At 35.0% G+C, this 11084-nt stretch overlaps 1 pseudogene; it reads right to left on the bottom strand.

Annotated features, from left to right (window-relative positions):
• Positions 1-9202: 9202 nt before the first annotated feature.
• Positions 9203-9339, bottom strand: LOC123836109 (small nucleolar RNA U3; annotated as a pseudogene).
• Positions 9340-11084: the final 1745 nt, after the last annotated feature.

Here is an 11084-nt window from a genome sequence, read left to right as displayed (position 1 = left end):
TTATAAGAGGGTCATGATATAGGTTCGTCTATATGAGAAACTTTTTTTTTTTTAAGAATGCCATATTACTTAACAAGAGATCTAGATAACATGAAATATGGTGGGTTAAACAAATTTAATTGTTTAGTTATTTCTCATACATTAAATAATTTATTCAGTGACCCACAATTGCTGAAAATTTCCCAAAAGATAGAGGAAAAGAGTGATTTAAAGAAAAAGAAATGCAACTTCAATACAAAACTAGTTTTCCCATGAAATGAGGGCCATTCTATACTACATGTAATGATATACTCCCACTGGCAAAGCTTTGTTTCTAATCTAATAAAATACACAAATTTAATCAGGAATAATACTCAAATACATTCATTACTTTTTCCTTGGGCATTGTGCATGACACTTAAAAACTTAATTTTCTAATAAAGCTAGATGCCTAAAGCTACATTGGTGAAGTATTAGAAAATTATTTAAATTGTCATTATTTAAAACAAAACTTTCTACTAAAGCTAATAAAAATTTAAATCAATACAGAAAGCTAAATTTAAATAGATTAAAAAGAAGTTTACTATTATGATTAAAACAATAAGCTCAAGAACAGGGCGCCTGGGTGGCTCAGTCATTAAGCATCTGCCCTCAGCTCAGGTCATGATCCCAGGGTCCTGGGATCAAGCCCCATATCGGGTTCCCTGCTCCACAGGAAGCCTGCTTCTCCCCTCTCACTCCCCCTGCTTGTGTTCCCTCTCTCACTGTGCCTCTGTCAAATAAATAAATAATCTTTAAAAAAATAAGTTCAAGAACATGAATAAGGATTTTCAATAAATGTATTGATAAATAAGGATTTTCAATAAAGATTTTCAATAAATGTATTGATAATTGCTATATTATATTCTATTTTTTAATTAATAATTCAATTCTAGGAGCATTGGAATTGAGGTACATAGCCATCTGTACCATTATTAGAAAAGTAGAGACATCACATATTAATAGGAATGAAGTTTAAAAGTTTTCTTAAAAACTTAGAAAAAAATTGTCAGAGGCTATGGAAATAAACAGAATCATTAATAAAATGTGTCATTGGTTTAGTGTATGTTTCACACAGGGGAAGGGGAGAAGGAGGGAACTAAAATACTCTGAAAAACTCCATAATATTTCTGGGAATCTAGGAGGCTGTGTTCATGTGTAGGACTGTGCACATGCCCAGAAGAGACATGAAAAGGTACTCTAACCTCTGCTTAACCTTTAGGCTTAACATAAGTAGTATGTGAAGATTATGACAGTTCTAACCTATTGGCTCAAGCAATGAATATGTACCCCAACACACACCCACACCTAGACACAGAGGCACTCAGCAAAGTCCTAGAAACTGATTAGTTCAAGGTGTTTAAGTATATCTCCCTTCTATGAAATTAATCAAATAGAGACCAGCAGATACACACACAAAGAATACAGACATTATAGAATTAGCCCAAAGAAATCCTAAACAAACAACAACAAAGAAGATTGTAGGGATGATGGAACAGTAGGAAGATACTGAGCTCATTTCTTCCCATGTACACATCAAGGATGCAAGTACAAAAAAGCAATTCACTCTGAAAATAACCTGAAGACCAGCCAAACAACTCTTCCATTGCAAGGGATATAAAGAAAAAAACACATTGAGAAGGATGGGGCCGGGGGGGCGGCGGGGCAGAGACACCAAACCCCTGGTGCATCAACTCACAAGTGGGAGGGATATCATAGGCACAGAGGTCTTCCCTGAGGAATGAGGGGATAAGGCCCCACACTGGGTATCCCTGGCCCCAGGGACTGGCATGGGGCATGCCATCATAATGTCTGACTTTGAAAATCAGTAGAGCTTAACTCTGGGAGAGCTGAAGGGCTATAGGAAACTGATACTCACAAATAAGTCATGTTGATGAAAAGGACAACATAGGAAAATACAGTCAGGGATAATTATGTATGATGACAGCAACTGCATTTACCACAGTGAACATTTCATAATGTATATAATTGTCAAATCAGTATATTGTACACATGAAACTAATATTGTATGTCAAGTATATTTCAATTAAAATTTTTAAAAAATAAAACAAGAAAAACATCAAATAGCAGCAATAACAGAACTGGATAAAGGAAGAATGTAATTTCTGGAGTTGACAAATTATATAATTTTATATTGTTTTCCACAATAAAAAATATATAAAACACACAAAGAAACAATTTTTGGACCATACATGGGTAAAAAGCAGCCTCCATCACAACATCATGCATTAGTGTGGTCCACTTGTCACAGTTAATGAACCAGAATTGCTCTATTATTAACTAATTATTAGCGAAAATCCATAGTTTATTCAGATTTCCTTAATTTTTATCTAATGACTTCTTCTTTTCCAGAAACTCATCGAGGATACCACATTATGTTTAGTTGTCATGTCACCTTAGGCTCTTAGCTGTTGACAGATTCTCATAACTTTATTGATTTTGATGATTTTGACAGTTTGAGAAGTGTTCAAGTATCTTTTTAAAATATCCCTAAATTGAGAATTGCATATTTTCTTACTCTCACATGGGAGGCTGGTATTTGGAGAAGGAAGATCACAGAAGTCATATAACATTTTCATTTCATCACATCAAGGTGCATACTATCAACATGATTTAGCAATGCTGTTGTTGACCTTGACCACCTTGCTGAAGTAGTGTTTGTCTTTCTTTTTTTTTTCACTACAAAGTTTTTATTATTCCTCCTGTACTCTCCCCCTGTACTGCACTCATTGGAAGGAAATCACTGTGCACAGTCCACACTTAAGAAATGCTCCACATCCTTTAGTGTGGAGTATCTACATTATTTGCAATTCAACAATAATTTATTATATCAGTATGAACTCATTGATGTTAATCTTATACTTTATGTTATAACTCGATACACTTAATTTATCCTGATGCTCAAATTGTTCCAACCTTGGCTCTTTCAGTTGGTTCCTCTGTTTCTTCAACATACTTCCATCATTATATGTGTGTTCTGTTTTGTTTTCTTGCACTTCCTTTCTTTCTGGCTCTACATCATCCTCTGGGCTCATTTGATATATATCTTCATCTGATGCTATAAGCAGCCTTTTCTGCAGGGAGCACTGGCTCATTTTAGTGAAGAATGGAATTAGAAACCAAAATAAATTCATTAAATGTACTCATTGCTACTGGAGAGTTGTTACTTCTAGGCCCTCTCAGATGAAAGACAAGGTAAAATATGTGTGTATACTAGCATGTGTATATACATATATCTATAAAAAAATCTATATATAATCATTTATATGTATATATACATAAATATAGATCAATATTACTGTATGGCTTACTCTGTGCCTCTTCTCATTGCTTATCTGTAAATTGCCACTCCAACAGTGAGAAACTGATTATATTTTTTACTTTTCAAAAATAATACATACAAGGGCGCCTGAGTGGCTCAGTTGGTTAAGCAACTGCCTTCGGCTCAGGTCATGATCCTGGAGTCCCGGGATCGAGTCCCGCATCGGGCTCCCTGCTCGGCGGGGAGTCTCTTCTCCCTCTGACCTTCCCCCCTCTCATGTGCTCTCTCTCATTCTCTCTGTCTCAAATAAATAAATAAAATCTTTAAAAATAATAATAATACATAAAAAACCTGAAGAATACAAGCATATCAAAAAGAAAATTGAAATTGCTGAAAATCTTCTCACAAACAATACATGAAAATGTTCTGGAATTTTATCTGAACATATACAGCTAAGAAATAACTTTGTTTTCTAGGGCAGCGCTAGTATAATAATCATCTATGGAACATTTTCCATACACCATGGCATGAGTTTTATTTTTCAAAAGATCTATATGAACTTTAAGAAATTTGCGCTAGATGGAAACTCCTTGCCCTCTTTAACACATCTACACTTCAGCAGTAATAATAGCTACCACAAATCTGAATGAATCTTACGTGTTAGGCATCATGCTAAATATGATATACATATTATCTTCCATAATACTCAGAGCTATCCTTTAATATAGTTACTATTTCCTTCATTTTACACAGAAAACATCTGATTTTTGTGGAGATAGAATACATTACCTCATGTCATAGAGTTATTAAGTAGCAGAGAACGGAGTCAAGTAGAGAAAAAAAAACTAATTTCTTAACCATTCCTTTATATGGTCTCTTGCATTTTGGTCCATGTTCACTAATAAATTTAGAAATTAAAGCTGAATTATCTTTGCTGGTTATTTTAGACATATAGATTAGGTAGGCCATGATAGCACCCTGAAATAGTTATAAGTACAATTATTATATGTACACTTTATCATTTAGAGATTATAGATATACTTTTATGTGTTGAATACCAATAAACTGTCAAGGTCACTGGCTAGTCCTAAAAAGGAAAACCAAAATAAAGGAAATGTTTGATTATTATCATCTCTATACTAGAATGAAGTTCTGTGAGGGCAGGGAGTTTGTTTTATTCCAAGATCTAATCCTAAATCCCAGAAAAATGTCTTGCATATAGATACAATTTTGAAAATTGCCAAATATTTGTGGGGAAGCATACATTTAATATAGAATCATTTTAAAATGCAATGCTACCAGCTTTTGTTCCTATTTGTATATATGAACAAAAACCATGGCAACAAAATATTACCTTCATAGAGCTCAAATTTCAGTAACTCATAACCATTCCTTCTCATTTCTCTGAGAATCCTTTCAATTTATTCATTTTAATGACATTTTAATGGAACTGGTTGATCATTTTTTTTTTTTTTTGACAGAGAGAGAGATAGCAAGAGTAGGAACACAAGCAGGGGGAGTGGGAGAGGGAGAAGCAGGCTTCCTGCCGAGCAGGGACCCCGATGTGGGACTCGATCCCAGGATCCTGGGATCATGACCTGAGCCGAAGGCAGACGCTTAATGACTGAGCCACCCAGGTGCCCGGAATTGGTTGATCCTAATACAGTATAGTCTTAATAATTAAGTTGAGCTCTTAAGAATATGATGGCTACTCCATTTGGTAGTTGTAAACATCTTCATGAAAAAAAGTATTTAACAGGTATTTTAATGTCTGCTGGAATAAATAAAGTGAAATATGTGATACAAAATCATTTACAAAGCTCTTTTAGGAACTAAAAATTTGTTTCCATCTTGGTTTTATTCAGCTAGGAAAGTTAATTTTCTGTTCTCACTGAAGTGCTGTGCGAAACTGATTATAAATGAACTGAATTTCATAAGCCAAATGAATCTGCAATTCTTGTTCAAGTAGAGTAGGTATGTGGTATATAACACACAATTAAAATAGTGAAACAGTTTACATATATGTGAATGGAAACATTATATATGTAAATATATATATATATAATATGTATAAAAATAAGCCAGAGGTAAAATGTTATAGACTGTATTATGCCTCCGAAAATTCGTATGTTGACGTTCTAACCCCAAAACAAAATAGGGCCCTTAAGGAGGTAATTCAGGTTACATGAGGTCATTAAGAGTGGAGTCCTAATCCAATAGGACTAGGGTCCTTATTAGAAGAGACACCAGGAAAAGGTCATATGAGGACACAGCAACAGACAGCAAGCCAAGAAAAGAAGTCTTAGGGAGAAAAAAAAAAACAAAAACGAACACCTTGCCAACACCTTGAGTGTGGACTTCTAGCCTCTAAAACTATGAGAAAAAAAATAATAATAATAAAATAAATAAATAAAACTATGAGAAAATAGGGGCATTTTGGTGGCTCAGTTGGTTGAGCATCTGACTCTTGGTTTCAGCTCAGGTAGTGATCTCAGGGTTGTGAAATCGAGCCCTTCACTGGGCTCCGTGCTCTGTGCGGGAGTCTGCTTAAGACCTCTTTCCTTCTCCCTCTGCCCCTCCCTACCATATGCACACATGCACTCTCTCTCAAAATAAATAAATCTTTAAAACTATGAGGAAATAAATTTCTATTGTTTCAATTACCCGGTGTATGGTGTTTTGTTATAGCAGCCCTAGCTAACATAATTGCCTAAACCTAAAAAGCACAAAAAAGAAATCCCCTAAGCAAAGCTTGTTGAATGATAACATATGTGAAAGGTTTTTTTTTTCCCCCCCAGTATTTAGGAGCATGTGTGTATTTAAAAGTAAGCTCATGTAATATTACACATAGGTATGCCAAGTAGCTTAAAATCAGCAAAATGTATTCTTATTTATTGTGTATAGCAAGAATGAATAGAAATTACTTGATAGATGTTATATCAATGAGCCAAATAAGGCCCCTGGATTGTTTACTTCTTTATAGCAGTCTAAGACTATTAGCTCAAAAGCCTGCTGGTGCAAAAAAAACAATTCTAACACATCCAGTTGCTTTCAATATGGCCCAAATAAGCACATATTTAGCTATTTAGAAGCTGGCCTGCTTTGCAAACCCCATGAAACTGTACCCAACATCTGCTAGTAGTAAATAAGATAAACCTGGGGCCATTAAAGATCCCAAGCCACTGCTCTGGAAACCAGAAACTCCCTATCTTGCTGCTGAGTGACATAATGTAGACACTGAGTCTCCTCTTCAATTCTCCTTCCAAGGAGTTCCTTTTTCCTCCTCCCTTTCTGGATGGTGGTCATGCTGGGGTGTCTAAAAGGTCTCCTGCTGAGAGGGATTACCCCCCACCACAGGCAACCTGTTCAAGGGCTGCCCAAATGCAGCTCTCTGTGTGTCATTGCTACCTGATGGCATATGTCTTGCCTTGATCAGCCCTCCAAATCCTTCAATTCAATGCAATGGGTATGATTATCTTAATACATACAGGCTTGTAATCAAACTTAGACATAGATACCTATTTTATACAAACCAAAAATGAATTAGAAGTAACAAATCTCTCTCTTTTAAAGATTTTATTTGAGAAAGATACAGAGAGAAAGCATGAGCAGGGGGAGAGGAAAAGGGACAAGCAGATTCTCTGCTGAGCACAGAGCCCACTGTGGACCTCGATCCCAGGACCCTGAGATCATGACCTGAGCCTAAGTCAGATGCTTAACCAACTGAGACACCCAGGTAACCCAGAAGTGGCAAATCTCTTATAAAGTACAGCCATCTCACAAGACAATTAGGAGGAGTAAATAATGTATGTAAAAGAAGTAGGATAAGGCTTCAAACATAGCAAGTAATGATATTTAGCAAATATTAATATCCTTGGCAAACTAGACTCAAAAATATTGATCTAATTTATTCATCTTTTGCTGTGCCAACTTTCCGTAATCATTTTATGATTTATTCAGCAAACATTTTGAGTACCTTCATTCTGCCAGGTTATTACATGGTAGGATCTTTCCACATTTGCTCCTCTTAAATAGAATGTTTCACATAGAACTTTCCTGTTATATAAAGAAAAACTCTTATCCAGATTAGTAAATATTAATCATAAATCACTTATGGCATTTTTCTATAATCACTGAAAAAACTCATGTACATAGATAAAATGATATTAAAGTCATTAAAGGTATAAGAGGAGATGATTCTAGGACCATTAACAAATGTCTTTATTTTCCTTCCACATTAACACTTTTTGTGATCCCGTTCACTATTTCCTTTCATTTTGAGATTTCTAACATACTGAATGAACTGGTTTCTTTGGTTCTTCAATTTTTATCAAAAAATATCTATTACATCTATTTATTTATAATTTATTAAAAATATCAAAACCATTCAATAGGGGGTTAATAACCAAAGCATAAGAACTTATCCAACTCAACACCAAAAACAAAAACAAAAACCCACAAATGATCTGATTAAAATGGGCAGAGGAATAGACATTTTTCCAAAGAAGACATACAGATGGCCAACAGACACATGAAATGGTGCTCAACATCAGTAATCATCAGGGAAATACAAATCAAAACCACAATGAAATATCACCTCATACCTGTCAGAACGGCTAAAATCAAAAACACAAGAAACAAACAAGTATTGGCAAGGATGTGGGGGAAAAGGAACTCTCATACACAGTTAGTGGGAATGTAAATTGGTACAACCACTGTGGAAACAGTATGGAGGTTCCTCAAAAAATTAAAAATAGAAATACCATAGGATCCAATAATTCCACTACTGGGTATTTGCTCAAAGAAAAGGAAAACACTAATTCAAAAAGGTATATGCACCCTTATGTTTACTGCAGCATTATTTACAATAACCAAGATATGAAAGCAACCTAAGTGTCCATCGATAGACAAAGATGTGGGGGGTGTGTATATACATACACATACACACACACAAATGGAATATTACTCAGCCATAAAAAAGAATGAGATCTTGCCATCTGAAACAACATGAATACACCTAGAGGGTATTATGCTAAGTGAAATAAGTCATACAGAGAAACCCAAATATCATAGGTTTTCATATATACAGAATCTTACAAACACACATACAAATGAATAAACAAACTAAAGGTAGAATCAAACCTATAAATAGAGACAACAAACTGATGGTTTCCAGAGAGGAAGAGGTAGATGAATGGACAAAATGGCTGAAGGGAACTGGGAGATATGGGCTTCCAGTATGAAATGAATAAGTCAGGAGAATAAAAAGTACAGCATGGGGGATACAGTCAGTGGTATTAAACAGGGATGTATGATGGTAGATGGTAGCTACACTCGTGAGCACAGCATAATGTATATAGTTGTTGAATTACTATGTTATACATTGGAAACTAATGTGACATTGTGTGTCAACTATGCTGAAAGAAACATATCAAAACCAAAAAGTATGAGTGTGTTCATACCCTAAACCCCTTTGGAAATGACAGGTCATGTAAAATACACCTGGATTCCAAGCTATATAAACATCTCATGTCCAGGAAATTGTTAAATTTTATCTCAATTGACAGAAATGCATTACAAAAGTTAACACTGCTGCGTGATATATAGGAAATTAAGAAAGTAAATACTAAGTTCTTATCACAAGAAGAAAGCTTTTTTTTTTTCTTTTCTTTTTATTGTATCCATATGAGAATAATGTTAGCTGAACCTATTGTGATCACTTCACAATATTTGTAAATCAAACCATTATGCTGTACACCTTAAATGTATACAGTGATGTATGGCAATTATTTCTCAATAAAACTGGGAAAAAATAAATGGAGATCTTAAAATTTACAAATATTTTATACATATACCACAATGGACTATAAAATTTTGCAAAAAAACTAATGTGAAAATAAAACAGCAGAAGAAAAAAAAGAATGAAAGTGCTTCCACATGGAAGTATGGATTTCTCTGTAACCGCTGTTCAGATACTTAAGCCTTTGAAGAAAACCGCTGTAACGAACTATAGAAATGATCCCTGAAAGTACAGTCTTGAAGAAAACCTCTGTAAAACAACTTAAGTGTCTTTAAAATACATGGTATTTGTTGTTAGAAAGTCCTTTTAATTTAGATTGTATATTGTTCAGACTGATAAATCAATAACTAAAGACTAACTTAGGAAGCTAAAAATTCAGATTATGGAGCTTTCACTGAATTGCAAACGTTAGAAAGTAAGTTGGCAAAAAGAAGATGCTGAAATGTATCGCTACAAAGGTAAAGAAAGGGAAAATCTAGGTGACCTTGAATTTGGTGATAAGTTTTTAGATAAAATATCAAAAGCACATTCAATGAGCAAAAAACTTGTTAAGTTGGGCTTTATTAAAACTAAAAATTTACATGATGTAAAAGAAGTTTTTAGGACAATAGAATGACCAGGATAAACTATTTAAAAAAAAAAAACACATACCCAACATATTTTGTATGTGAAATATAGGGAGGAATTTAAAAGAACTTTTAATGGGTAAAATATCTGAATATCTTACCAAAGAGAACATACAGATGACAAATAAGTATATGAAAATATGCTGAAAATCATTTGTCATTTGGAAGTTGAAAATTAAGACAAGAAAGAATACTGTTACATACCATTAGAAGGGCTAAAATCCAGAAATTTAACACCAATTGCTGGCATGGACGCAGAGAACCAGGAACTCTCATTCACTGATTATAGGAATGCAAAATGTTTCGGCCACTTTGGAAGACAGTTCATCAATTTCTTACAAAGCTATACAGACTCTTAACTATACAACCTAGCAGTCATACTCCTAGGCATTTATGCAACTTAAAAACTTATATTCACAAAAACCCTGCAGGCTTCAGGTTTCTGGTTCTATGTGTAAGGAGTTTGGAAATCACTGTTCCATCCTAACAAGAAAAAAGCTGAACGTAAAAAAAACAAACACAAACACAAAAACCAACTACGCTTCTTGAATCCATAAAAGAGTAGAGGACACAGCACAAACCACTCCCCCCAAGACTGGAGAGTCACACAAGTGAATACAGGGAGTTAGGACTTACCTGAGCAGAGACTCACGAGCAGAACATGCCAAGAGAACCAGTACTAGGTCAGTAAAACATGACCTGCAGCTGAAGTGCTGGAGGCTCAGTGTGGACATCAACAGTTAAAAACTCCAGGGGGACTCTGTCACAGGGGCTCCCAAAGTTTTGTGAATTTGACCTCTAGGAGCTCAAAAAAATTCTCATAGTAAATATGAGAGAAAAATTCCCTCATGCTTCCAGCAGCAGGAGGGGAGACAACCATTTTGAAAAATGCCAGAGCATTCTGTTCTTAATGAGGCCTGCCCTCAGAAGAAACAAATTAACCATAGACTAATTTGTAGGCTGTTATCAGCCCCTAGCTCACCTGGGAGAAGGGAACAGCTCAACCTCAGTCAGGTGTAGCTTTCCATGTGGAAGAAGGGAAGGATCAACTCCAGCTCATTTAGCCATCCTCATCCACCAAGAAGAGAGGGAAAAAACATGAGAAATACTTGTAAAGTTCACAGTTCAGGCTCATTAAAAAACTGAGATCTAACCATAGGACCAGAAAATACTTCCATTTCCCCCCACACCTTACCATCATATTACTAAAAACCAAATTTACAGCAGTTCCTTGTTCATGTCTGGCTATCATGAAAAAAATAAATTCCAAGGCATACTAAAATGCCAAAAAGAAAAAAAAACAAACACAAATTTGAAGAGACAGAGGAAGCATCAAAACCAGACACAACAAGGGAGT

The sequence above is a fragment of the Mirounga angustirostris genome, unplaced genomic scaffold, assembly GCF_029215605.1.
Source record: "Mirounga angustirostris isolate CCGP_5_RB_7025 unplaced genomic scaffold, mMirAng1.0.hap1 SCAF_7, whole genome shotgun sequence".
NCBI classification, from domain to species: domain Eukaryota; kingdom Metazoa; phylum Chordata; class Mammalia; order Carnivora; family Phocidae; genus Mirounga; species Mirounga angustirostris.
This window is presented reverse-complemented; position numbering and strand designations above follow the sequence as displayed.